We start from the raw sequence: 27,804 nt of genomic DNA on the forward strand, positions 1-27,804 counted from the left end.
CCACTTAGAAAAATTTTCTTCTAATTGAAAAGCCTTGTTTCTAAAATTTTGATGTTCCTTTGCCCGGGGCAAGAACCCAGGATATTCGGCGTGTCAGGCGGAGCACACTATCATCACAACACGGCGGGACTTAATCGAAGTAATTTTAGCATTATTTCCGTGGCAATTTTGGTAACACTTCTAAATGATATTTAGGTGATTGAATCGGAATTATTTCAGGGTCATGTTGGGACTAGTTTGCGATTTATTCGTCATTACTTCCGGATTGTATTCTGGTCCATTTCGGGACTGCGTTTGGAACTTTTTAAAGATCTTTTCAGGACTGTTTTCGGAACTGTTTGGAAATATTTCCACATTATTTGGCGATTGCTGTGGGGATCGATTAGGTAAAATTTCGGGATCAATTCAAGACTATATGCTGATGGTTCCGAATTGTTTTCAAAACTTATTCGAAATCTTTCCAGTATTGGTTAAGGAAAATTTCGGGAATATCTCTAGATCATTTAGAAATTTTTTTGGAAATCAGTTCGGGATGTTTTTAAGACAATTTACGGATTACAGGGACTGTTTTCGGAGCATTGTTAGGATGATTTCAGGTTTATTTTTTGGACTATTGCGGAATATTTTAAAATGATGGCGGGATTGCTTTGTGATATTTTAGGAACTGTTATAAAACATTTGGGAATCATTTCTGTGCTAACTAGATATCATTCCAGATTGTCCTCGGGATAATTTTAGGAATATTATTAGATCTTTTCAATGTTTGTTTGTTTGTTTGGAGTGACTTCGGGACTATTTCAGGAACATTTTAAATTATAATTTTGGGACTATTTCTGAATGATTTCGGTGCTATCTCCGAATCATTTTGGAATTGTTTCCGAATCCTTTCGGGGAAATTATGTATTAATTTTGGAACCATTTTGAAATTTCTCGTTCTACGGGCTCGATGTTAGGACTGTCACTGCATCAATTTGGGATTATCTTTAGATCGGTTTCCGACAATTTAGCGATTGTTTTTGGGATTATCTTCGGCCGTAGTGGTATAATGGTACTAGCTTGCCTAACTAACTAAAGGTCCCCGACTAAGGTGACGGAACAACCAACACCAAAATACTATAAAATACCTTTCCATAACAGCGCCGGATTTGGCAATGGCATTTCCCTGTAAAAGCTGGAGCTGAAAGTATGTTGTTGAAATCACAAAACTCTTCCTGAAGGTTGAGGGGAGGGTTCTGAATGGCATTACTTTGCCGGCTATGCACTCGGTGCACTCCGCTAACACCTTCTGATACTAAGTAGCTCGGGAGCTATATTTTTTACTCTTCGAAGCTTCAGATAAGTGGATTTTAGTCGGGTCTTGCAATAAGCATGTCTACCGCGGAAATGTTCTAAGCTGACAACATCAAAAGGTACGGTTCTATGAGTAATCGAAAGAAAAACTATATGAGTTAACCGTGGATTGCCCGTATTTCAAGCAATTTTCAATTTTATAATTTACTTAATAATTTGGAAAAAATTTAAACAACGTGACATCAGGACGGACAAGGCGACAGCTGTTTCGATTATACCTTGTAAATCTCTTCAAAGCCTTTTCTCCCGGGAGTGGGAGTCGAACCCCGGTTAACTCATATATGTAGACAACATTTTGTTAATTCGTTGTAGTTCTATAAATAGAACAAAAACAATAACAAATACCAAGTTTCTCCGAAAACCGCCTTATAAACAGGCATAACTTCAACACATAACTACATACGAATTATGTAATGTGTGGAAGATAATATATGCGAAGAAAGCAATTGGGAAAAACTTTACAACAACTAAGGCATGACATAGCTGAATGCGTTTATAACCATTTCAACTAACGTAGGAGTGCGGGTTCCACTCCCACTCCGGGGAGAAAAGGCTTTGAAGAGATTTACAAGGTATAATCGAAACAGCTGTCGCCTTGTCCGTCCTGATGTCACGTTGTTTAAAATTTTCCCAAATTATTAAAACGAAAGAAAAACTGTTCGCTTTGGAGACGGCGAGAAACGAAACATATTTAATGATGACATTTATGTATCAAAATTTATGGGCTACGTTGGCTAGTGCGAATTTTTGAAGGGGTACGACGCCAAAAATATTCTTGTCGTAACCTGGCTTGGAAAGCAGATGAATACTGAACAAGAAGTGAATGGCGCGGTTTAAATAGCTTAGAATATCACTTGGGTAGGTATGTCTCTCCTACGAGGCGACCGAAATCCAGAGATCTAAAAGTTGCAATATGTCCACCTAGCACCTCTATGGTGTTAGTTTTCAGAACATACCGGATCAAATCCTTCGATGAGTGTCTTTATGGCTACAAGGAGATATGAATGACTCGGTTTAAGTAAGTAAGGGCGTAAAAGCATGCGATTGTTTTCAAATAGCCATGTTTTCATGGTTTTCGTGAAATAAGAAACATACTTTAAAGGCCAAAAGGCCATTTGCCAGAAAAGGATATGGAAAACGACTTCGTATCCCAGAAGAACTGTAGGAGGAATTATAGCACATCTCAAATTCAAAATTGTATGAACTGTAAAAATCAGATGCCGGTTTCCCCTGTTTTTAAATGATAAAAAATTGTTTCGAGATCTGTTGACACTTTTTTATTGAACTAGTCTATAGAACACTGTGTCCAAGATGTTAATCAATTCCTCCTCGATCCCAAAACACAAAAGAAACATCAAATTATTTAAATGGATGCAAAATTTGCGCTAAAAGAAGAATCAGGTGTGAAGCGCATAATAAAAATTTTTGGTTGTCGACTTACCGTTATATGAATAAAAGATGCAAACAGAGCCAAGTTAATATGCAAGAACACCGGAAAGGAAGCTCTTTCCGATAATAAATGCGAACGCTGAACGCAAACCTGATGACTTTAAAAATATGCTGTAATGATATTGAAGAGAATGGAAAATAAATTAAATGGTAAAAAAAGTTATGAAAGCAACATTAACTGAATTGCTATGGAGTTTAAATAAAATATTTTCAGAACGTAATCGTGATTTATTAAATAAAAGCTAACCATATACTCGTAAGTAAGGAAATTTGTTAACATTATGTGTTATTATTTAATTATATATTTTTCTTTTTTGTTAACTAGAACCAGTTATTATTTTAGCCATAGCGTGTTATTTAATATTTCACACTGACTTACTATATATCGCCAATTTTAATGTTTGTTTAGTAAAAAAAATGAAAATGCTACATTCAACAAAAAAAAAAAAAAAAACAGTAAATGGAGCCAATGCCCGCGACGCAAGTGGTTTGTGTGCTGTCAGTTTTTGAAGTGATATGAAAATTTCCCATGCAGAAATGAGGAAGAAGACTGATGAGGTTCTTATCTAAAGTGTTGCCATTTTAGCTTTTTATATTCAGCTGAGCAGAGCTCAGAGAGTATATTAACCTTGTTCGCATAACGGCAATCCGTAACGGCATAAACTAATGGAGATAGATATAGACTTCTATATATCAAAATGATCTGGGCGAAAAAAGAAATTCATTTAGCCATGTCCGTCCGTCCGTCCGTAAACACGATAACTTGAGTAAATTTTGAGGTATCTTGCTGAAATTTGACATGTGGCTTATTGGGCGCTCATCTCAGATCGCTATTTAAAATGAACGAAATCGGACTGCAACGACGCCCACTTTTTCGATATCGAAAATTTCGAAAAACAGAAAAAGTGCGGTAAATCATTACCAAAGACGGATAAAGCGATGAAACTTGGTAGGTGGGTTGAACTTATGACGCAGAATAGAAAATTAGTAAAATTTTGTACAATGGGCGTGGTCCGCCCACTTTTAAAATAAGGTAATTTAAAAGTTTTGCAAGCTGTAATTTGGCATTCGTTGAAGATATCATGATGAAATTTGGCAAAAACGTTACTCATGTTACTATTTGTGTGCTAAATAAAAATTAGCAAAATCAGACGCCGAACAGGTCCACTTTTAGAAATTTTTATTTTTTTGCATCAAATTTTTACAAAAAATTTGATATCTTTACAGTATATAAGTAAATTAGGCCAACATCCAATTCCAGTAATGATATGGTGCAACAAAATACAAAAATAAAAGAAAATTTCAAAATGGTCGTGGCTCCGCCCTTTTTCATTTAATTCGCCTAGAATACTTTTAATGCCATAAGTCGAACAAAAATTTATCAATCCTTGTGAAATTTGGTAGGAGAATAGATTCTATGACGATAACTGTTTTCTGTGAAAATGGGCGAAATCGGTTGAAGCCACGCCCAGTTTTTATACACAGTCGACCGCCTGTCCTTCCGCTTGGCCGTTAACATAATAACTTGAGCAAAAATTGATATATTTTTACTAAACTTAGTTCAAGTACTTATCCGAACTCACTTTATCTTGGTATAAAAAATGGCCGAAATCGGACTATAACCACGTCCACTTTTTCGATATCGAAAATTACGAAAAATGAAAGAAAAAAAATGCCATAATTCTATATCAAATATGAAAAAAGGGATGAAACATTGTAATTGGATTTGTTTATTGACGCAAACTATAGCTTTAGAAAAAACTTTGTAAAATGGGTGTGACACCTACCATATTAAGTAGAAGGTAATGAAAACTTTATGTAGGGCGAAATCAAAAGCCCTTGGAATCTTGGCAGCAATACTGTTCGTGGTATTACATATATAAATAAATTAGCGGTACCCAACAGATGATGTGACCCAGACCTGGTCCACATTTTGGTCGATATCTCGAAAACGCCTTCACATATACAACTAGAACCCTCATTAATACCTTTAATTTGATACCCATAACTTACAAGCACATTCTAGAGTCACCCCTGGCCCACCTTTAGAACTATGGCCGCCTCCCTTTTAAAGTACTCTTTAATACCTTCCATTTGATACCCATGTCATACAAACACATTCCAGGGTTACCCTAGGTTCATTTCTCTAAATGGTGATTTTCGCTTATTTTGTCTCCAAAGCTCTCAGCTGAGTATGTAATGTTCCGTTACACCCGAACTTAGCCTTTCTTACTTGTTTCAAGCTAGATTTAGCTTTTATTCTTCGTTTAGCTTGAAAAATTGCGATATTGCTATAAGCTTTTTATCACCTTTATTCAAAATTTTAGAAAATCTAGATAAACAGTTCTATGCAGATTCAATTTAAAGAACTTTAAATGAACGGACTAGATTTTCAAAATTTGAGGGGCTAAGGAACAGGTAATGCTAGCACTATGGTAGGTAGAAATCGAGCCGCAGTAACTTCATTAAGGTAACATCAACCTAATGTTGTTTTCGTTCCGTGTGAGGGACAAACTCGATTCGATTGGCTGTTTCATCTGCTTCGAAACCGCTTTCGAGCAAAATTGGGTTTTTGATTTCAGAAGCATGTAATTAGTTTTCTAAGTCCGCATGTAGACAAAAGAGCTATGCAATGATATATTTATGCTGCGCTAAACGACAGACTCCAACAGTGCAAATTGCATTCACACGAATAGGATAACTCCTGATTTTTCTGTATTTATATCGATTCATTTGTGTAAGGCTAAAAGCCATTATTAAATAAGAAGATAGAATTATTACAAGCCGTAAGTTAGATTATAACAAATTTATTATAAGGCTTATGTAGCAAAGAAAATCAGGCTTACTTACATATATTAGGCCTTATTAAGAGATACTACTTTTTGCATTACGACCTTTTATATAAGGCTTATATATAACCCACCCAAAATCAGGCTTGAATAAGGATTGGTGTATCACAGCATAACCTTATTATAAGTTTTATTGCATATTTAAAATTGCTTGGACGTATAATAAGAAACCATCTGACTTAAAATTCCTGTATTCATATTCATGATGACCTATTTCAAAACTGTATTTAATCGGGCGTCACCCATCGGCAGTGGACATTAGACTATAGGGGAGTTTTATTTATCGTGTATTAATTTTAAGTTACACAGATAGCATCTGTAAGTTATTTTATTTATTTTTTATGAAATTTGAGTAAAAATAAATTTTTTTTCTGTAATGTCTTATGAAAAAAAAAAAATAACAAAACGCATGGAAAGTGACTTTAAATTTCTACTTTTTTTTCTTTTTATTTAGCTGTTTTTAGCTTTTTATTTTTATCTATATTGCCGTTTTTCTGAAAAAGTACTGCCAACAATGGGTATCAAGCTGTAAAAAAGCATCGGTTCAAAAAAGGAAACGACTCTTAAAAAATATTCGGTTCTGTACTTTAAAAATTTATCATGTACAAAAAATAAACACATGCTTCAAAAATTATCCGCATTCAAAAAGTACCCGGTTCCAAAATGTTACCCAGTTTTTAATCTGTAATCGGTTCAAATAAAATATCTGGTTCTTAAAATTTACCCGGTTTTTAAAAAGTAATCGGCTTTAAAAAAAGTACCTGGTACAAAAAGTACCCCATGCAGCAAACAAAAAATTTGAGAGGTTTGGTGTTCCTTTTATACATACTGTAACGAATTTAGTGCAACTCCGCTTATTTTACACCCTCTAATAATGTTCGTATCGCTAAATTGTTGAATAAATAACTCCAATAATCAATAATGCAAAATGGTCTTTATTAGACTACTTTCAAACTAACACTTCTACTTCTCAACAGGTAGCGTACTTAAATCAAACTGATTCCACGATTGCCCAGCTTGCTCTTTTATACTCTTCGATTTCCTCGTTCGCATACTTCTAGGCATTTCTAGATCTTAACTTAGTTACCAGCTATAAAATTACCAGCTGTAACTACAGATGCACGTTATAGCTTCTCATATGCGCGTGTATATGTGAGTGATGCTTGCACAAATAATTGCCTACTTTTGTGAACATCTCAGATAAGATATATGCATGGGTTTGTGCTTTACTCTCCGCTGCGTGTACGTACGTATGTGTAGATATAATGATTGATTCGTTTATGTAGATACAACTGACTGCTTAGTATCAGCTTAGAGATGATAGTATCCTTTAGTGTTGCTAATATTTGTTACAATATTATATATTATTAACAAAGTACCCGGCTCTGTAAGTTCACACGGTTCCCAAAAGTATCCGGTCTAAAAAGGTACCAGGCTCAAACAATACCCCGTTCTAAAAGGTATCCGAATTTGAAAAAGTATATGGCTTCGTACAATATAAATTCATAGGGTTTAAAAAGTATCCGGTTCAACAAGTACCCAATACCCTCATTCATACACTATAAAATCTGGAACTTACATCTTTCATAGTTTTATCGGCGCTGTTATTTTGCAATTAAAAAAACCACTCTCCTCAAAAACATTACTAAAATTTATAGACAGTTTTATATATCGTGTATGTATCTCGTTTATGTTACACAGATAGCATCTGTAAGTTATTTTATTTATTTTTTATGAAAATTAAGTAAAAATAAAGTTTTTATTCTGTAATGTCTTTTATAAAAAAAGAAAAATAATAACAAAACGCATAGAAAGTGCCCTCAAATTTCTACCTTTTTTTCTTTGTCTTAAAAGTTTTATTTAGCTGGTTTTAGCTGTTTATTTGTATTCATCTAACCGTTTTTCTGAGAAAGTTCTGGCAACAATGGGTACCAAGCTCTAAAAAAGAATCGGTTCAAAAAAGGAACCGATTCTTAAAAATTATTCGGTTCTGTACTTTAAAAATTTATCATGTACAAAAAAACAAAAAAAAAAAAAAAACTATCCGCATTCAAAAAGGAACTCGGTTTCAAAATATTACCAGTTTTTCAACAGTAATCGGTTCAAATAAAGTATCTGGTTCTTAAAGCGTACCCAGTTTTAAAAAATTACCCTATTTTTAAAAGTAATCGGCTTTAAAAGAGTACCTGGTTAAAAAGTACCCCATGCAGCAAAAAAAAAAAAAATTGAGAGGTTTGGTGTTCCTTTTATACATATTATTTATTATTAGAAAAGTACCCGGCTCTGCGAAAGCACACGGTTCCTAAAAGTACTCGGTCTAAAAAGGTACCAGGCTCAAATAAAGAATCGGCGCAAACCGTACTCCGTTCTTATAGGTATCTGTCTTTTAAAAAGTATATGGTTGGTGCTATAAAAATTCATCGGATTCAAAAAAGTGTCCGGTTCAATAAGTACCCAGTTCTAAAAAAGTACCTGGTTCCTCCGCAACTTTTGGCCCTGCTTTCTCTCCCTGTAGAGAAAATCTCTAGTTCAAAACTGGTGCGCTTATATTAAATTCGGAACCACTACTACTTCGCTTTCTACGTCTTCTACATTCATTAATTTGACGAATTTAACTTGGCGATGTCCTAGGCGGTGGTAAATTGTCAGCAGTTCATTACTTTTTCTGTAGTTCCAGTTGATTTATTGGCATTTTTGATAGTTCCAAACTAGTCAAAAAACGATAGTTCTGAAATTGTGCTAAAATTTACAGTTTGGGTCTAGTCCTTTGTTGGTACTATTTCATTGGATCCGAACCAGAATTAAATTCAGCAGGTTGCTTCTAATACAATTTTATCACTTTTTAGATAGTACCGAACCACTCCATAAATATCTGCATTGGGAATGTCGATTCCCATTTTAAAATGCTTGGTTCTGAACCAGGCGAAAATTCGTAATAATTTAGCTGATTATGTTACAAAACCAATTTCGAGTTTTGGATTGCCCTAAATTGTCCTCTGAATGGCTTTGGCATGATTAATATGAATTGACTTAAATATATGTTGGTATACCGCGTTTTCTGCCAGTTTGCTTACCAATATGCGCAGACGTAAGGGAAAAGTTTTGAACTGTGAGAAAAAGAAGAAATACTGGCAGTGGAAGCTCGCTGAAGCTAGTAGTAGTAGCTTTTTTCTAGCATATTTATCAAATATATGTAATTTTGAACTAGAGAAAAATTTGTTACTGTCGAACTAGTACTTATTTCGTACTTTGTGTCTAGTTCTGAACCAAAAATTTGTAACAGGGTTATTATTATTAAATTTGGGCCTCTATGCGCTGCAACCTTTTGCTTAACCCTTCAGCTTATTATTGCACGTTGAGGCTTTTAATAGTACATATACGACTATTTTTCCATTCAACAATATATGCCATATACGTAATAATTTGGTGAGATTTGAGGCTGGCAGAAATTACGAAACGTTTCCAATCTGAACAATCGGTTGTATTTGATATTGACTATACATACTACCGATCTCTTTGGTCACAGACAACAAAGCGTGCCATATATGAAAGCTTCTAGTGATATTTGAAGCTTATATCTCATAAAATGAGGAGAAAATTACAAAAAACCTAAAACCAGACGTCCTATATACCCGCTGGCCAAATTTTAAAAATATTGAGGGGCAAGTTTGCGTTCAAACAGACAGACGGACAGGACTAAATCAAACCAGATTGTCAACCTGATCAATTTGGTATGCTTATTGGTGGTGTGTCTATCTCTTTTCCAATTTAGACTAAACAATTTTCAGACTCGTGACAAACTTAATAAACCGTTTTGTTTTCAAGAAAGCTAGAAAAATACATCATGACAATAACAAGCACAAAATGGTATTTTTTAGACCTTTAACTCGATTCAAACCCATGGTTTTAAGTTTATTTTAAAAATTATTTTTAACGTTTTAGTTGTATATACCTTAGGTAGGTGAAATAGCTGCGACCTTGGTCGCCCAAGTAGCTATTTAAAGCCGTTTTGATGCCATGTAACTCGTCTAAAAATGTTACGGTCAATGTATTACAACCAGCCAGAGTTGTTGATAAAATTAAGAATATTCGGGATGGCTATAACAGATAAACCTCTGAGGTCTCCTAGAAACGGGGTTCCAAGGAACCTTAGTCGGGCTCTAGCTAGAGCCTGGTATTTACACATAAAGTGTTCTACTGTCTCCATGGCATTTGGATCTTTGCAGCTTCTGCAGTAGTCATTATACAGAATGCCCATCTTTTCCGCATGCGTATCTACTGCCCAATGACCGGTGCTAACTGCTATCAGTTTGCGTGTGTTGGCCCTCGATTTGTTCAGAAGACTTCTCGTCCTCTTTCAATCATATTTTGGCCAAATGGGTTTTGATATTGCACAGGTGGTGATGTTATTCCTCTTTGTTTGTGCTTTCTTCAAGTATAAGCTTTGGATATTCCCCTTGGCTACTGCTAAGGGTATGCCTACTTCGACACTGGTTATTTCCTCGTTCATCTCCGATGAGCCCCTGCGTGCTAGCTAGTCGGCCTTCTCGTTACCTTCAAACCCCCTATGACCCGGGACCCAGATAACGCGTATTTCTAGATTGGTTGATAACTGGGATATGAGTCGCTTACAAACCCACACTAATTTTGAGTTAATGTGTGGCGAGGAAAGCCCTTTTATCGCTGCTTGGCTATCCGACAGGATGCAAACTTTACCAGCTACATTCAAGCCCTCCAGTGATTTGCAGGCTTGCCAAATCGCGAGGATTTCTGCTTGAAACACGCTGCAGTGCGATTAGGGTCTGAATGATGCAGACAAATCTAGGGACTCAGAGTAGACTCCGGCCCTCACTCCCGATTCCATCGTGGTGCCGTTGGTGTAGATTTGGATGTCGTCGACCCTTATGCCCGGGTTTCTCTTCCACTCGTTCCTGCTTGGAATGGCGGTATTACAACCATACTCAAACTTCAGTTTGCGAGGGTAGTAATCTGTCTCCGTACTACATGTACCATCCGGAAGTTCCTTTAGGATACTACTATGCCTTTGCTGAGTATCCTTCCAAAATCCAGACTCCCTGAGTCTCAGTGCGGGTAGCGACGATGTACAAATTATATGCAAGTCGATCGGAAGCAGGTGCAAAATGGGGTCTAAAGCAGCTGTGGGGCAAGTGCGTTTGGCCCCTATGAAACCAACACACGCAGTGCGCTGGACCTTTTTGCAGGCTGGTGAGATTGTAGCTCTTACTTAGAGCTTCCCACCAGACTACGGAAGCATAGGTAAGCACCGGTCGCACCACCGCCTCGTACATCCAAAGTACCATGCTTGGCTTGAGTCCGATTTCTTACCAAACATTGATTTGCAGGCATAGAAGGAGATTCACGCCTTCCGTACCCGCTCTTCGATGCATACTTTCCAATTCAACTTACAGTCAATTGTTAGTCCCAGATACTTGGTACTGTATATACCTTAAAAGCTCAACATTTTTTTAAACTATATTTACTTAAGCAAGCACACAACCTTCCGTTATTTTTGTTATTGTTATTATTGTATAACCGACTTGGTGAGAGTAAATCTAAAAACTGATTAGAACGCTTATCATTTTTCAAATATTTTTGACATTTTTATGATGGGATGATTTAATCACAATTTATTAGTTTTTACTATAAAAATATTACACAGACGAATTTTATTTGGTAATGAACTTAATTATATATAAATTATGAAAAGTATTGTTCTAAAAATGTACGATAATAATTATTTTGTAATGGAATTTCCACAATAATTACAATCAATTTTCACACCAAATTTTAACCAACGATTATTAAAAGTGCTAACAATTAAATGCAGATAACTGTGGCGATTATAAGTGTACACTGGGAGAAAATTATTACCACAACATATCTGTAAATAGCTATCATTTACAAAAAACTAGAATTAAATTTACAAACTTGCTTTAAGGCACGCATTTGTAAGGCCCTTTGGTTGCCAAATTATAATATTTTACGATCGCGGGTTCGAATCGAGATCAAGGCCTAACAATAATTATTTTATCATTATTATTATTATGATAAATTTTTTTCCTGATTTAAACAATTTTTTATTTAAGAAATCATAACAATAATAAGATAAAACAAGTAAGAACGGGACTGTCTTCGGCTGTGCCGAAGACTTCATACCTTTCATGAATGGGGCTGAACAATAATCTTATCCCGTTCGTAATCTCCGAATAATCGGATGTATAAGATAAGAAATATATAGTGAACAGATCTACATACCTTAACGATTTTTAAGATAAATATAAAATAAAAAACAGGTAGGTAATTTGTGTGGGGATGCAAAGTTTCAGGTTTTTTGTGGTCTGCGTGTAAAAACTATGACTACGAATCACTTATTTCAACAATATATGACGTAAACGTAACTATTTGATGAAATTTGATGAATTTTGAAGCTTCTAGCCGTAAAAAGGGGTCAAAATGACAGTTTATATGAAGTATATAATATATATACCACCGATCTCTATGATTTTTTCAGACAACAATATATGCTATATACGTAACAATTTTGTGAAATTTGAAGCTTCTAGCTGTTAAAACGGGGCAGAAATTGCGCAAAGTTTCTTATCTGAACAATCGGTTGTATGAGATATATACTATGTATACCACCGATCTCAATGATTTTTTCAGACCTCAATATATGCTATACACGTAAGCATTTGGTGAAATTTGAAGCTTCTAGCTGTTAAAATGGGGCCGAAATCGTAAAAAAATATATATATACTATATATATATACTATATATATCATCATATATATATTATATATATCACCGATCTCTATGATTTTTGACAAAACAATACATACTATATACGTAAGCAATCGGTGAAATTTGAAGCTTATAGCTGTTAAAATGGGGTAGAAATTGCGAAAAGTTTCTTATCTGAACAATCGGTTGTATGAGATATATACTATATATACAACCGATGTCTATGATTTTTTCAGACAACAATATATGCTATATACGTAAGCAATCGGTGAAATTTTAAGCTTATAGCTGTTAAAATGGGGTAGAAATTGCGAAAAGTTTCTTATCTGAACAATCGGTTGTATGAGATATATACTGTATATACAACCGATCTCTATGATTTTTTCAGACAACAATATATGCTATATACGTAAGTATTCGGTGAAATTTGAAGCTTCTAGCTGTTAAAATGGGGCTAAAATTTGCGAAAATATATATATATATACTATATATATATACTATATATACCACCATATATATACTATATATACCACCGATCTTTATGATTTTTTCAGACAACAATATATGCTATATATGTAAGCATTCGTTGAAATTTGAAGCCTCTAGCTCTTAAAATAGGGCAGTAATTATGAAAAGTTCCTTATCTGAACAATCGGTTGTGGGGGATATATACTATATATACGACCGATCTCATAAATTTTTTCAGGCAACAATATGTGCAATATACGAAAGTATATGGTGAAGTTTGAAGCTTCAATCTGTTAAATTGGGTAAGATATTACAAAAATCCTCTTTTTCTGAAAAATCGGTTGTATGGAGGATATATGCTATAGTGGTCCGATCCGGTCGGTTCCGACAAATGTCTAATCGGACACCCAAATACACGCGCTTACCAAATTTTATCAAGATATCTCAAAAATTGAGGGACTAGTTTACATACAAACAGACAGACGGACAGACGGACATGGCTAAATCAACTCAGCTCTTCAACCTGATTATTTCGGTATACTTAATGGTGGGTCTATCTATTTTCCTTTAAGGACTTACAATTTTCGGTTTCGTGACGAAATTAATATACCATTTCATTTTCATGAAAGGTATAATAAGGCCTTGAGCTCGATTCGAACCTGCGATCTTACAAGTCAGTAGGCCGATATAACAACAAAAAATTACAACTTGCAAAACTTTTAAATTACCTTCTTGTCCAAAATTTTACTAATGTGTATAATGCCGTTACGGTTTGACTCTCAGTGTCATAAGTTACACGTGGAAATGTTACGTGACTTAAACAAGTATAGGAAAAGTTTCCAGGACTCTGCTAGAACTAGGTACCATGCCTCTCGCAGGAAGTACTTCCAACTATGTAGTGAGAAAAAAATTTTGTGGAAATGCAAAGATATCGACCTTTTAAATAGTGTAAGGAACTCAAGTGATTGGTGGCGAATAGCTAACTCCCTTAAGCGCACAACACCTGGTGTCGTTAGTAGCCTTGTACTTCAAGACTTCAAGGACCACTTTAGGACGTTGCTTTTTAATCCTGGTATAGTTAATAGCTTTCAATGGGCTGCTCCGCTTATTTGAGACCCGTTTCTCGACGCTCGGACATGAAGGAGCTAGAATTGACTCTCAGTAAATCAAAAAAGAGTAAAGCCCCTGGAAATGACCGCATACCATATGAATTCTATAAATATGCTCCGCAAAGCTTACAGAATGAGGTTCTCTCTCTGCTTAATTTTATTTTTCTTAAAAAACAGGTCCCTACTTCGTTCTCCTCTTCTGTGATTATCACGCTGTTCAAAAAAGGCGATCCTTGTCTTCCGAGTAACTAAAGAGGGCTGTTTCTGCTGGATACGTTGTATAAGATATTTACCGTCATATTATTAAGCCGCATTAATGCGTGGATTGATTGTCATATTATACTTACAGAATGCCAAGCGGCCTTCCGTAAGAACTATTCAACCATCGATAACATATTTAATTTGACAAGTATCGTTAATTTTAACTTTGCCGTGAAGAGGAAAACTATTGTATTTTTTGTAGACTTCTCATGTGCCTTTGATACTGTCCCTCGTAGCTCGCTATTTTCGTCGAGTCATTTGATTGAATTCTTACGCCTTATATATGGGGATACTACGAGTCAAGTATGGTATAATGGAAAGCTTTCTAGCCCGTTCCCAGTCAATCAGGGTGTCCGGCAAGGATGTTTCCTAAGCCCGGTGCTGTTCTCCCTGTATCTCAATGATTTAATTGATTACCTCCCAGGTGGGGTTAAAGTGGCGGATATGAAAATCAAGCTTTTGATGTATGCCGATAACCTGGTACTGTTTGCAGAGTCGGATGTAGATCTGCAAAGCATGATTAATGCTTTGCATGAGTATTGCAAGCTGTGGACATTAAAAGTTAACCTGTCCAAATCAAAAGTCCTTATTTTTAGGAAGGGTGGCAGGCTCCCCTCTGACTATAGGTGATTTTTTGGAAATGATCCGGTCGAAACTGTGAACGAGTATAAATATCTGGGTATAATGCTAAATTACAAACTCTCTTTCACTAAACACTTAGACACAAAGCTTGGCGAGGCAAAAGCCACAATATGCGCTACATGGTTGAGTTATTTAAATCTATATTTCGAAAAAAATCAAAATCTTTGATTCTGTCGCAAGATCAATGATGTTTTATGGCACGCAGGTGTGGGGTAGGGACCATCATGAACAGGTAGAAAACTCTTACTTTTCTCCATAAAGAAGTTTATTTTCTTGCCTGCGAATACACCTAACTATATGTTGCATTTAGTTCCCCACTTGTTCCACACACTTCGGGCGCACATGTTATTTATAGTACGTTGTCTTAGTTTACCTTCGAACAGCCTCCCACGTATACTTGATGAGGAAAGCATACGGCAAGATGCACCCTGGGTTAAAAATTGGAAACAGCTATCACTAACCGATTTTTATCCTGCTTTCCTTGAAGACTTCACTTCTTTGTTGCTTAGTAAGCTAGTCGATAAATAGTTTAAACTATATGTGGATCGCGCTCAAGGCTCTACCACACATGATTTTTACCCTTACTTGGCTCCCGTGAGCGTTACATATTTTGACGACGAACATTCAGCGCATACCATTAGCTTAATTCTCCGTGCGAGAGGTGGTCTCTTGAACCTTAGTGCGAGATCTTTAAAGAACGTAAGAACTGCAATATGTCCAGTATGTAACCTAGGCGATGATGAAAGAGTTCACCACTTTATCGGTGTTTGCCCAGCCTACAATGCTTACCGGTTGGCTAGTTTTGGACCTGGCAAGTGTGGTAAACATCCTTAATGTTAGAGATTATGTTAATTTGTTTAAGTATCTGCAAACCAGCTAAAGTATAGAGATCTTATTTTAAATGAATTTTCGTAAGCTCTTTATGTCAAATAAGTTTAGTAAATTATAGTGTGGCACTCAACACGTTTGTCAATGCCATAATTTTAATTTATTTTAAACTATTTTTAAGTCTTTAATATTATCTTACAAATGTATGATCTTTTGAATGGTTGAAAATAAATATACTACTACTACTACTAATGCCGTTACGGGGTACCGTTATGCGAACAAAATTAATGTACTGTGTGAGCTCTGTCTGCTCAGCTGAGTATAAAAAGAGTTCACAAATGCAACCGGAAATTGTAAAAATATGCAAAAATATACAAGAAATACGATACGATAAATAAAGAAGCAAAATAATGATTGATGTTTACAGACAGATTGGCATTGCCTCCAAAAATAGCTTACAATTTTACATGCAAAATTTATGTAGAGACATATGTATGTATGTATAAGTAGGGGGCTTTTGACGTCAAGTGTCACCGCTCAAACCACTTGCTATCTTTAAAATCCACTTAAGTTGGTGAGCATGTTATCATTGTAGGGTACATTATCTGTGCAAAAGTAGTGACCGAAAGAGATTTTAGGCAGAGCTTCTCTTTCAATTGGCGTCGTGCTCCTTTTAATTTTTGCTACAAATTGGCGGGACGGGACCTACATGTTTTACGGTGACTCCAAACGGCATCTGCAAGGCAGATTAGCTTTTACTGAGAAGCTTTTCATGGCAGAAATACACTCGGAGTGTTTGTCAAATCACAGCGGAGGCGCGGCCCGCTTAAAAAAAACCGTGAAAAATCTTGTTTATACGTTTTCGATGTTTCTTTGCACGGGAATCGAATCTAGGAACGTCCTAGCCGAAGAAAAATCTAAATAATTCATGACTGGAAATATTTGCCAGCTGTCAGCTTCTTTAAACAGGATCTTGACAATCATTTTACACATGCAGTCACATTAATTGATATTTTGGTTTTAAAATTTACATATAAACTTTTCAACTCTGTGGCTGTTAAAGTCTAGCTAAGACACATTTCAAAATAACAATTAAGTACGAGTAACTTCAACTTCAACTTAAAGCTCCATAACTTCAACTTAAAGCTCCATTACTTTTTATTGCAAATATTTCTTGAACCAACTGCTCATTAATTGTCGATGCCAAATTTACTCTTAAGACGGACAAATGAACAAAAAAAAAAAAATTTCAAGAAATGTGAGCCATAGCTCTTTTAACTTAACAGCCATTACTGTCACCTTAATAATACATTAACTAATGAAAACTGTTTAAACAAAATATTTCTGTCAACATTAGAATAATAATAAGGCTTGCTCATATGACATATACTTCTGTGGCACCATGGTCATAAGAGCGTAAGTTTCACTTTACAATGAAGTCAGCTGATGAATTCGCATAATATTGACAATTGATCACTGTCGAAATGATCAATGAAATTAGTTCTATTAAGAGAAAAATTAGTTGGCTTGTTGAAAATCTGTTTTTTTTTTTTTTTGCGGAATATTGTTAAATTGAGAACTACAGGTTTTCATCTATGACTGAACAAATTTGTGACAAAAAGTCAGTCGATTCAACAAAAATTCAATCAATTTTACTGAATAACTGTTAATCAAAGAACGAAAAGTCTGATTTGTTGATTTAACTAGCAATATTTCTTTCAGTAGGAGCTTATAATATCAGATAGAAAGGCGCCAAAAAATGAGGTCCCGCCTTCGTATGTCAATTTAATCAAAAAGGGATAACTTGCAAAGTTAATTCACAGCACTGGGCAAATATAAACTGTTGAAGTGATACAGACTCCTACACAGTATCTAACCTTTCTGTCGATACATGCTGTAAACCTAGGAATAATTTAATATCACGCAATTTGCTATTTTCATACGTGATGTTATTATACCCAGCTGTACTTGTACACAGGGCATTATAACTTTGATTGGATAACGGTTGGCTGTAAAGGTATAAAGGAATCGAGATAGATATAGACTTCCATATATCAAAATCATCAATAACGAAAAAAATTTGATTGAGCCATGTCCGTCCGTTCGTCTGTCCGTTAACACGATAACTTTAGTAAATATTGAGATACCTTCACCAAATTTGGTGCAAGAGCTTATCTGGACCGACCCAGAATAGATTGGTATTGAAAATGAGCGAAATCAGATGATAATCACGCCCACGTTTTATATATATAACATTTTGGAAAACACAAAAAACCTGATTATTTAGTAAATTATACACCTAGAATGTTGAAATTTGACGTGTGATATAGATACTCTTGACAAAAATTTGATCAATTTTTTAAAATGGACGTGGCACCGCCCACTTGGGATAAAATCAATTTTACAAATATTATTAATGATAAATCAAAAATCGTTAAACCCAGCGTAACAAACTTCGGCAGAGGGGTTGCCTTTACTATAAGGAATGCTGTGAAGAAAAATTAACGAAATCGGTTAAGGACCACGCCCACTTTTATATAAAAGATTATTAAAAGGGTCATGGACGAAAATAATAAGCTATATCTTAGCTAAAAAGAGCTTCGTATCAATAGAATTTTACTTTCTAAATTGAATTATAACATTAAATTGGAAAACACAAAATTTTTGAAAATGGGTGTGGCACCGCTTTTTTATTGTCTAAGCAATTCTCAATGTTTCGGGAACCATAACTCGAAGAAAAATGTACATATCGTAACAAAATTGGGTACACATATTTTCCTTATCGCAGGAAATATTTCTAGTAAAAATGGATAAGATTTGTTAAGGACTACGCCCACTTTTATATAAATGACTTTAAAAAGGGTCGTAGGCAAAAATAATAAGTTAAATCTTAGCGAAAAATAGTTTTGTACCAATCGTATTTTTATTGTTCTGTTATATCTTTATTTTAAAATAAACAGTAGAGAAATTCTTCCCATATCTGAAGAAAAACTGCATTATTACCCGTTCAAGGTCATTGGTGTTAGTCTCTGTATCCTTTTTGCTTCTTTTAAACGAAAATTTGTTCAAAATAGAACCATATGTATATGTATTATTTCGCAGCCTTGTAACACTATTAAGCAGACAAAACAAACAACAACAGCATTAGTACAGCTGGGTATGTAATGTTCGGTTTCACCCGAACTTAGACTTCCTTACTTGTTTTTAAATAATATTTACTTTCACACACAAATGTATTTGTAAACAAATATACATATATGAACATATGTATGTACTTCCTTAATTTATGACACTCGCGAGATATAATCATAAAGGTTGTATTCACGCCAATTATATTATTATACGACGTATTTAAGTATTAAATCAGCTCAAAATATGTCATATATTTTAACAATGCTGTTGGCCATATATAATAATTACAAAAAATAAAAAAAAAAATTAAAAAAAATACAATTGTTACTAAAATTTGTTGACTCAAAGCAAAGGTTGGGCCGTGTGTAGAAGTCCACGAAAGTGGGGAAAGCTTCTGACCGCCATTCACCTGGGAATGGCCAGAGCGATTCTTTTGCATGCGGTTCAAGCAGCTCACTACTGCCGGTCGCTTGCTGCCAAGTATCCTCTGGGTAGCCGCTAAACACCCGTTTAGCGGTGAGCTAATGTGAGAAGGCGACAACCTGGCTAGGCCACTCTGACATAATCGGTTTAAGGGCTAGCCGGGGGAGATTTCATCGGCAGCGTCTGTACACCTCTAGGTGCGGCTGCAAGCGGGCGTCTGTCTTGGAGCAAGCGGCTCGCTATATAAACGTGCAAGTAATATTTTCACCCCCGCTGAGCGGGTTGTGCGCTGGGCTTGGGACCCGCCACGTAAAACCATACTCCAATGAAATATAACAACAAGCCTCGGATAAATACACTCTCTATTGATGACGACCATGGCAAACGTTTGAAGGACAATGAATTGAGGGCATGCACCTGGAACGTCCGCTCCCTGAATGGGATTGGTGCAGATGCCCGGCTGGTTGATGTCCTCGTCAAAGCAAAATCTGACATCACCGCCATCCAAGAAATGCGTTGGACGAAGCAAGGAAGAAAGAAGATCAAAAATTGTGACATATATTGGAGTGGCCATGCGAATAAGCGCAGTTTCGGCGTCGGATTCGTGGTGGGAGAGAGACTTTGTCGCCAAGTGCTGGCGTTCACGCCTGTGGACGAGCGTCCCGCCGCTATCCGAATAAAAGCAAAATTTTTTAATATATCATTCATCTGCGCCCATGCGCCGACAGAGGAGAAAGACGATGAGGTGAAAGACACTTTTTATGAACAATTAGAACGCACATACGAGCGCTGCCCCCGTCATGATATAAAAGTCGTGCTTGGCGACTTTAACGCCAGGGTGGGCAAAGAAGGTGTTTTTGGCCCTACAGTCGGAAAGTTCAGCCTACACAATGAAACTTCTCCTAACGGACTGAGGCTGATTGACTGTGCCGGTGCTCGAAACATGGTCATATCAAGCACGAGGTTCATGCATAAAAAGATACATCAAGCTACATGGCTGTCTCCTGATCGAAATACTCGCAATCAGATCGATCACGTTGTGATAGACGGACGGCATGCCTACAGTGTTTTAGATGTGCGCACGATCCGATTACCTAACATCGATTCGGACCATTATCTCGTTGCAGCCAAAATACGCACCCGCCTCAACGCGGCTAAAAACAAGGAACAAAAAACACAAGGAAAGCTAGACGTCGAAAAGCTTCAATCACAACAGACTGCCAATGATTTCGCAACTCGACTCTCACACCTGCTCTCTGAGGGCACAACTCATCCTGAAGGAATACAGGAGCAGTGGGAGCATATCTCCAAAGCACTTCGTACTCCTGTAGGAATGAAAACGGCGACCTTGTAACTGATGTCCAGAGAGTGCTTAGATTATGGAGGGAACACTTCTCTGCTCTCCTAAATGGAGGCAGCAATTCACCGCGCAGAGATGAAGAACCCGATCCCGCAATCGATGATGATGGAATATATGTCCCCCCGCCCGATTATGACGAAGTTAGAATAGCAATAACCAGATTGAAAAACAACAAGGCCGTGAGTTGGTAAGGCGAGGAGTTGGTAAGGCGCATGCAGCAGCTTCTTAGCAAAATATGGGCGGACGAAAGCATGCCCGACGGTTGGAATCTAAGTGTTCTTTGCCCAGTCCACAAGAAGGGGGATACTGCAAAATGCACCAACTATCGTGGAATCAGCCTTCTTAATATCGTATATAAGGTCCTTTCAAGTGTATTGTGCGAAAGATTGAAGCCCACCGTGAACCGGCTGATTGAACCTTATCAGTGCGGCTTCAGACCTGGTAAATTTACCATCGACCAGATTTTCACAATGCGCCAAATCTTGGAAAAAATCCGTGAAAAGAGAATCGACACACATCACCTCTTCGTCGACTTTAAAGCCGCCTTCGACAGCACGAAAAGGAGCTGCCTATATGCCGCTATGTCTGAATTTGGTTTCCCCCCAAAACTTATACGGCTGTGCAAAATGACGTTGAGCAACACCATCAGCTCAGTCAGAATTGGGAAGGACCTCTCCGAGCCGTTCGAAACTAAACGGGGTTTCAGACAGGGTGACCCCCTATCGTGCGATTTCTTTAATTTGATGCTGGAGAAAATTATACTAGCTGCAGAACTTAACCGCACTGGAACAATACACTATAAAAGCGTGCAATTACTGGCATATGCTGATGACATTGATATCATCGGCCTAAACACCCGCGCTGTTAGTTCTGCTTACTCCAAGCTGGAAAAAGAAGCGGTAAAGATGGGTTTGATGGTGAATGAGGGCAAAACGAAGTACCTGCTGTCATCGAACAAAAAGTCAGCGCATATGCGCCTTGGCAACCACGCTACTGTTGGCAGCCATAATTTCGAAATAGTAAAAGACTTCGTTTATTTGGGAACCAGCATCAACACTAGCAACAACATCAGCACTGAAATCCAGCGAAGAATCAATCTTGCCAATAAATGCTACTTTGGACTAGGCAGGCAATTGAAAAGTAAAATCCTCTCTCGGCGAACGAAAATCATACTTTACAAGTCACTTATCGTACCCGTCCTGCTATATGGGGCAGAAGCATGGACCATGACAACAGCACATGAAGCGGCTTTGGGAGTTTTCGAGAGAAAAGTTCTTCGAAAGATTTATTGACCTCTACGCGTTGGCGATGGCGAGTACCGAAGAAGATTTAATGATGAGCTGTACGAGCTATACGCAGACATCAACATAGTCCAGCGAATTAAAACGCAGCGGCTGCGCTGGCTAGGCCATGTTATGCGAATGAAAGATGATGCTCCGGCCAAGAAAGTGTTCCTATCGGAACCCGCCTATGGAAGCAGAGGTAGAGGGCGGCCCCCACTCCGTTGAAAGGACCAGGTGGAAAACGATTTAAACTCCCTTGGTGTGACCAATTGGCGCCGATTGGCGGAGCGAAGGAGCGACTGGCGCGCCTTGTTGGACGGCCATAACCGTTTAGACGGTTAAGCGCCAATTAAGTAAGTAAGTAAGCAAAGCAAACTTAATAAATTGATAACTAGCAAGTAAGGAAGGCTATGTTTGGGTGTAACCGAACATTACATACTCAGTTGAGAGCTATGGAGACAAAATGAGGGAAAATCGCCATGTAGGAAAATGAACCTAGGGTAACCCTGGAATGTGTATGACATGTGTATCAAATGGAAGGCATTAAAGAGTATTTTAAGAGGGTGTGGGCCATAGTTCTATAGGTGGATGCCATTTAGGGATATCGCCATAAAGGTGGACCAGGGATGATTCTAGAATTTGTTTGTACGATATCGGTATCAAATGAAAGGTGTTAATGAGTATTTTAAAAGGGTGTGGGCTTAGTTCTATAGGTGGACGCCATTTCGAGATATCGCCATAAAGGTGGACCAGGGGTGACTCTAGAATGCGTTTGTACAATATGGGTATCAAATGAAAGGTATTAATAAGTATTTTAAAAGGGCGTGGGCCTTAGTTCTATAGGTGGACGCCTTTTCGAGATATCGGCATAAAGGTGGACCAGGGGTGACTCTAGAATTTGTTTGTACGATATGGGTATCAAATTAAAGGTATTAATGAGGGTTTTAAAAGGGAGTGGTTGTAGTTGTATATGTGAAGGCGTTTTCGAGATATCGACCAATAAGTGGATCAGGGTAATCCAGAACATCATCTGTCGGGTACCGCTAATTTATTTATATATGTAATACCACGAACAGTATTCTTTCCAAGATTCCAAAGGCTTTTGATTTCGCCCTGTAGAACCTTTTCATTTTCTTCTACTTAATATGGTAGGTGTCACACCCATTTTACAAAGTTTTTTTCTAAAGTTATTTTTGCGTCAATAGGCCAATCCAATTACCACGTTTCATCCCTTTTTTCGTATTTGGTATAGAATTATGGCATTTTTTTATTCTTTCGTAATTTTCGATATCGAAAAAGTGGGCGTGGTCATAGTCGGATTTCGGCCATTTTTTACGCCAATACAAAGTGAGTTCAGATAAGTACGTGAACTGAGTTTAGTAAAGATATATCGATTTTTGCTCAAGTTATCGTGTTAACGGTCGAGCGGAAGAACAGGCGGTCGACTGTGTATAAAAACTGTGCGTGGCTTCAACCGATGTCACCCTTTTTCACAGAAAACAGTTATCGTCCTAGAATCTAAGCCTATACCAAATTTCACAAGGATTGGTAAATTTTTGTTCGACTTATGGTATTAAAAGTATCCTAGACAAATTAAATGAAAAAGGGCGCAGCCACGCACATTTTGAAATTTTCTTCTATTTTTGTATTTTGTTGCACCATACCATTACTGGAGTTGAATGTTGACATAATATACTTATATACTGTAAAGATATTAAATATTTTGTTAAAATTTGACATAAAACATTTTTTTTTTTAAGTGGGCGTGGTCGGTCTCCGATTTTGCTAATTTTTATTAAGCATACATATGGTAATAGGAGTACCGTTTCTGCCAAATTTCATCATGATATTTTCAAAGAGTGCCAAATTACATATTGCAAAACTTTTAAATTACCTTCTTTTAAAAGTGGGCGGTGCCACGCCCATTGTCCAAAATTTTACTAATTTTCTATTCAGCGTCATAAGTTCAACTCACCTACCAAGTTTGATCGCTTTATCCGTCTTTGGTAATGAATTATCGCACTTTTTCGGTTTTTCGAAATTTTCGATATCGAAAAAGTGGGCGTGGTTATAGTCCGATATCGTTAATTTTAAATCGCGATCTGAGATGAGTTCCCAAGAACCTACATACTAGATTTCATCAATATACCTCAAAATTTACTCAAGTTATCGTGTCAAAGGACAGACGGACGGATGGACGGACATGGCTCAATCAAATTTTTTGTCGATACTGATGATTTTGATATATGGAAGTCTATATCTATCTCGATTCCTTTATACCTATACAAACAACCGTTATCTAATCAAAGTTAATATACTCTGTGAGCTCTGCTCAACTGAGTATAAAAAAATTATTAAAATAGTACAATGAGGCTTGTAAAAAACTAGACAATGGTAGTAAGCAAACATACAGTGTGCTAATAACAATAATTTACGCAGATGTTTCTACAATATGCATAACTTGTTTGCAGAACTATAGAACTATTGAAAAGCTACTCAGCATTGGCTTTTATTTGAACCTGCGTATACGTAAACTTTGCTGACCTACTGTATTTTAGTAAAATATATGACTTTAATAGCATACTATCATCAAATATATGATTATATGTTTTAGTAATCTAGAGTATTTAGAAAAATTTTCCTTTTGGGTGCTGGTACATAATAAAGAAAAACGAAATGTCATTTCACGTAGTGTAATAACGTAAAAGCAAACATGTTAAAAAGAGATAGCATGAGTTGATAACATAATATCTATGAAAGCGCAGCTGGCACTAACGGAAAATATACTCGTACAAATGTTGCTTAGCCTAATAAGAAATACAAATACGCGTTTTCACGCCAACGCACATTGGGCAAATGGACCGCACAAGCGGCGGAAAATCAAACTTTAAAAAATCGCGTAAATTTTTTATTTTCCTATCGATCACAGATAATAATATTAAATGGAATCCAGATAGATTTTTTTTTGTTTTTTTCATCAATATTTTTTGTTTTTGGGCGCAATTTCCCAAGTTAACCACATTTCTGGGGCTGTCGTTCTATAATAATTATAAATTTATCATAGAACAGAATAAGCATAATATTCAGCTCATAAAAAAGCTGCGTTTTTCTAGAAAACAAAAAATAAAAAATAAAATATCGATGCATTTTTTCGACCATCATTCATTCATGAGAAAATGCTTTTTTATAGCACTTAAAAAAGAAACTATTTATTGTAACAACAAAAAAAAAAAAATTAAAAATAGTTCAACAATTCTACAAAGTTTCATCGAAATTGGAGATAAAAAAAATTTCGGGTGGTACACTTGGGAAATTTTACCCAACTAATAAAGCAAAAATTACTAGCCGTATCAACGTAAAAGTGATTAGTGTATCGGCGTACTTACGTAAAAGCGCAAGAGCGTACAACCATACTAGCGTAAAATAGAATTAGTGTTGCTGGTGTAAGAGCAAATTAGCGTAAAACTGTTACAGCGCATAGGCGCTGTGCTTATAAGCGCAAATGCGTAAAATCGTACTGCCGTGAAAGTGTAAAATAACATAAGCTGTGTTTGTTTACATGTTCATACCTATGCACTTAAATTTTATATGAACTGCTAAGTACATAACTTTACTTACACTTAAGAAGTTGTAGCGCATAAAATTAGTACTAAACAGTGTGTGTTTCCGCTATTTTCCACATTAAATTTTGGTATCCGTTATACACTATGACCGGAAAAGTTTGTGTCTCCACTTTTTCCCTTCATACAATACTATAATATATGTAATTGTCGATGAGCGTATTTTTTAAGTCGCAAATGTAGAAGCACATGAGCGTGTTAGCATACAAGCTTGTTAGGGTATTTCCACTGCGACTACGATTGCGTCAAAAACTGCTACTTATCTCGCGTTCCAATGAACAGTGATCCAAATCCTGATAGGAGTTTAAGATGCATTTGCAACAACAAATTAGTCCATATGGTTCACATTGTTCTTGCATTTGCATGTTAAATTTCTATCGGTATCTGGATCACTGCTCATTGAAACGCAGGGTTAGGCGCAGATAAATAAAAGTACGACAGGAAATAGGAAGTTGTAGTAGTTGCAGTTTACTGAAAGCTAACGCTAGATGGCACTGTTAACCGCTTCTGTTACAATTATGTATGTTTATCCCTTGCTAGAATTCTTTTTTTTTTCAAATTTTAGATTCAATGAAAATTTAAAAAAATAGAATAGAAAATGTGGAAATTTTAATATTTTCTGAAAAATAAGAACTAGTGGCGAAATTTGTTTTGTTTGAAAGTAAAGTTCACATACAGAATAATTGATTTTTATTGTTTTAAAATAAATTTTGTTATTTTATTTTTTTAAGAAAAATTTAGTATTTTAAAGAAAAAATAATTGATTAGAAAAAAAATTTATTTTAGTATTTCGAAATAATTGATTCATATTTATTTTCAAATGGATCTCGTATATTATAAATATTGAAATTGTGATAAATAAAATGCAATGAAGAATAAATATTTATGACAATTATAATAATTCTTCCTTTTTTGAATTTTGAAAAAAAAAAAAAAAACAATTGCAAATGTTTAATTTATAAAATAAAGGGGGGTTAAGATACTTGGCTTGGATATCATACGTGGTTCCAGGCTCTGGATCAGGGACTGGTATCAGTCTTAGACCGGCCATAGTGACGAATTGTCACACGTGATTGGTTGTCACGTCCTGCACGAGGTGCCCCTGCTTATACTTATAATGGCGGATCTAGAGAGGACAACTCGATAAAACCCGCACCCCTGAGTCATTGTGCCGAGCTCAGGGGAGGGAGGACCCTGTTAAGGGTCAAGATCGGTACTAACGGTGACGAACCGGATTGTTAGGGACTTGATTTTGACTATGGATAGGAATTGATGACTTTGGGCTGGTAGGTGCAGTATTCTGCCACCTTAGTAGGTCGGGGTGAAACCCTATCGAAATGGCTGGTAGGCTAATGCTGCACCTGCCCACGTCCCGTTAAAACCGTGGCGGGCCTCAAGGTACGTTCCGGCTCCGTCGCCGTTAAGTTGGTGGTGTAGGTGCGGTTGAAGATTTTCCCGCTTTGCGTCCGGTCTGGCTCTGAACGCATTACTCATAAGGTAATGCGTCAACCCTCGCGTGGCCTCCCTGCGCAGCATAGATAACCACGGGACCGTTGAAGGGCGACTACACAATCGGCTCCGGATAGCGGCCTTGAGGGGGGACTTCTTAGAATGGACACGAAGACGAATAAAAAGGAGGGTAGGAGTGACGGCGAAAGTCGTCATGGTGCGAGGGACGCGACAGGTGCGGAGAGTGCTCCGAAGCAGGTCGCCGCCAGCCGGGAAAGCTCACGGCGGGTCAAAAGGGCTGATCAGACGGATCAGCGCAGGGGTTTGGTTTCAAACCCCGTAGGTACGGGTAGTTCGGGTAGTGGAGGGGTGTCGAAACCGACACCCAATGCAGGCCCATATGGGGCTGTGACAGGGAAAGGCAGAGGTCCGGCGAATGCGACGGACCAGCCCAGTACTAGTAAGGAAGCCCTGTCGCGAGGAGCTTTCCCAACGGGAGCCCTGGGGTCGAAGCCTGCCGGGAAAGGTAGGCGAACGACGACGCGTAGGAAAGCTCTGGGTGATCGGCGCCTAGCTGAGAAGATCTTGGAGCGCTACGGCGGAAGGGATGCAGCTCAGATGTCTGAGAAGCATTCCCGGACGCTGGAGTGGGCCAGGAGCGTCGTAGCTTGCGACGACCACACACCGGTGTCGAACGATACGGGTGAGCAGCAGGGTTTGGGGGCTATGAAGCGGCAAAGGTCGGATGAGCGGAATGCCTCAACGACAAAAAGGGCCCGAGGAGGTGGGGACGCAATTTCGTTTAGCGAAATCGCTAAA

The 27,804-nt window shown here is 37.2% G+C and overlaps 1 protein-coding gene across 5 annotated transcripts in view; it reads right to left on the minus strand.

Moving 5' to 3' along the window:
• Orai (calcium release-activated calcium channel protein orai) overlaps nucleotides 1–27,804 on the minus strand; it is a 274,407-nt gene that overhangs the window by 230,256 nt on the left and 16,347 nt on the right. For 4 of the 5 annotated variants that reach the window (XM_067774453.1, XM_067774454.1, XM_067774451.1 and 1 more), the window contains one exon: nucleotides 2,792–2,910. The exons of the other annotated variant lie outside the window; for it this stretch is intronic. The gene's annotated coding sequence lies outside the window, so the exon portion shown is untranslated. The remainder of the gene's footprint in view (nucleotides 1–2,791; nucleotides 2,911–27,804) is intronic. 5 annotated transcript variants of the gene reach the window in all.

Source organism: Eurosta solidaginis, chromosome 3 (assembly GCF_040869045.1).
Source record: "Eurosta solidaginis isolate ZX-2024a chromosome 3, ASM4086904v1, whole genome shotgun sequence".
Classification (NCBI taxonomy): Eukaryota; Metazoa; Arthropoda; class Insecta; order Diptera; family Tephritidae; genus Eurosta; species Eurosta solidaginis.